The 2,385-nt window shown below is 39.0% G+C and overlaps 1 non-coding gene across 1 annotated transcript; it reads left to right on the top strand.

Annotated features, from left to right (window-relative positions):
- The first annotated feature begins 2,055 nt into the window (after positions 1-2,055).
- LOC115031657 (small nucleolar RNA SNORA17) lies at positions 2,056-2,181 on the top strand. Its single transcript, XR_003837325.1, has one exon. It is a non-coding gene; the product is annotated as a small nucleolar RNA SNORA17 (small nucleolar RNA).
- Positions 2,182-2,385: the final 204 nt, after the last annotated feature.

Consider the following 2,385-nt stretch of genomic DNA (forward strand, 5'->3'; position numbering starts at 1 on the left):
AACTAAAATGTACACATAGTGAACCCAATGATAAATACTTTCAAATCTCATCCCCCAGGAGAGTGAATTAGATTTGTTTAAAGTGACTCACATCAACATACTCTATAAAATGAGTGATATGGAAATGGGTTTGTTTTGTCTTTCAGAACCAAAATACAGGCCTTTCAGATAAGATTGCAATGGATGAGAGACATTATTGCTTTCCATCCCGTGGACAATTTGTGGCAATATTTATGTTCTTAAACTACATGCACCTCTGCATCCAGAATGTAAACCCTGGATATACACATTCATTGGGGGCTTGAAAATAAATCCATCCTACCTAGACTAGCAGAAAATACACTCTATATATAGTAAATATAGCGAAATAAATAGCCTACATGACAGCTATTGCCTCTTTATATATCCAACTGAGTCAACCTATCTCAAGAAAATGTCTTAGAAATAATAAGGCTGTCTAACATACTGCTAAATATTTCACAGAAATCAAACTAAGATACATTGATTCCACCATAAAGTCCTACTACCTTAAAGTCTCTGAAAAGCAATTATGAAAACATTTATTAACCTAACATGGGATCTTGAATTAGGAAGAAAGGGAAATATAAGCAGTCTTGGTGGCTGAATGCTAAATGTTGGTAAACATCTGATAGGCATTTCTTTGTCTATCGGGCATTACTTTGTCCCAGTAATTAGATTATCCCAAATGTGAAACCAGTCCTATAAATTCATTTCCCTGGACAGTTGTCCAGGGACAACACTTCCTCTTAGTCTTCTTTTTAACTATGATTATTTCCATTTCAGAGAAGACACAAAGTATCCAATAAGTCATTGCCTACATAATTTTAGAGTCAAGTTCAGCTTCAGTTTACTATTGTATGTAATGATCCCATTAGAAAACACACAATTTTACATGGACTATGTAAATGGGGGGAGTGCCTTTCCAATGAGTTCAATCCAAAGCCAAAATGTAGGCGCAATCAGAACAGTTTCTGGGAATTTAGGAATCAATTGGGGTAACTGAATTGTTTTTCTTTTTCTACAATGAAAAACTAATCAGACTTCAGTGTTTAAAGTACACTTTAAAAAAAAAACATTTTTTTACAAATAACATACCTGAGATTAAAATCCAAATTTTCTGAGCTCTTATTTCAGCAAATCTTGTATCTCTCAAAACAATCTAAACCAAAATTCGGGTACCTGGATAGTAACCACAGAGTTTTTTTTAAAACTGTTATAACAAAAACAAAAAACACCATAGACTGAATAGCTTACATGTAACAAAGTTATTTCTCAGTTTTGGGGACTGATAAGCCCAATTCCAAGGCACTGATCAATATCTGATGAGAACCCTTTTATATTTAATGTATGGTAGATGGTAGCACCCTCTCCTCCAATCCGGTGTGGTGGAAGAGGATAGCTAGCTCTCCAGGGTTTCTTTCATGAGGACGCTGTACTAATTACCTGTCTGCTGCCAAGACAGGATACCCTAACAAAAGTCAACTTAGAGAAGGCTAACAAAAGTCAACTTAGAGAAGGTCATGTTTTAGCTTACAGCTTCAGAGAACATGCTGTCCATCATGGAGGGGAAGCCATGACAACAGACAGGAAAGGCATCATGAAGGACAGGGATCTGTCTAATCACATTTTCCTTCATTCATATGTAGGAAGCAGAGATTCAGAGAGAACAGGAAGTTGGAGTGGTCTATACAACCTCAAAGCATGGCCCCAGCAATATGCCTCCTTCAGTAGGCTCTCCTGCCTAAGGCTCCATATCTGCCTCAAACAGCACCACTAGCTGGAGACCAAGTGGCCAAGTACCTGAGCTTATGTGAAACATTATTTCTTTCAACCCAGCAGAGAAACTAATTCCATTCATGAGGGCTCCTCATCCACAATCTAATTACCGCTCAAAAGTACCAAGGCCTAAGAACAGCACTGTGGACATAGAATTTCAATGTATCATTTTTTGTGGGACACAAATATTCAGACTACATATCTCCGGAAAAAATAAAGCTCCTTACTTAAGGAGCAAGATTAAAACATTTCCAATGCATTGCCCATAGAGGCATTCCAGGTGTGTCTGCTGTGTCACATGGGCACATGGCAGAGAGAAGGGAGAATATGTCAATGTCCAGTGTTCTGACCTATGAACATCTGAATGATTAGTAGCCTAATATCTCTTGAAAAGAATGAGCCTGAGACGAACACCAGTCCAGTGCCAGTGGAGCTCCGATAAGGAGCTAGCCTGAGATGGCCACTAATCTGGAACCAGGTGAACCCAGATGGGGTCCCAGGTGGACCCAGATGGGGTCCCAGGACCAGAATAAAGCTGGAGACTAAAAGAACCCTGCCTGAGACCACAGGCTAGGGCAGGAATGAACC

The sequence above is a fragment of the Mus caroli genome, unplaced genomic scaffold, assembly GCF_978045245.1.
Source record: "Mus caroli unplaced genomic scaffold, Mus_caroli_1 scaffold_8, whole genome shotgun sequence".
In the NCBI taxonomy this organism is placed as follows: domain Eukaryota; kingdom Metazoa; phylum Chordata; class Mammalia; order Rodentia; family Muridae; genus Mus; species Mus caroli.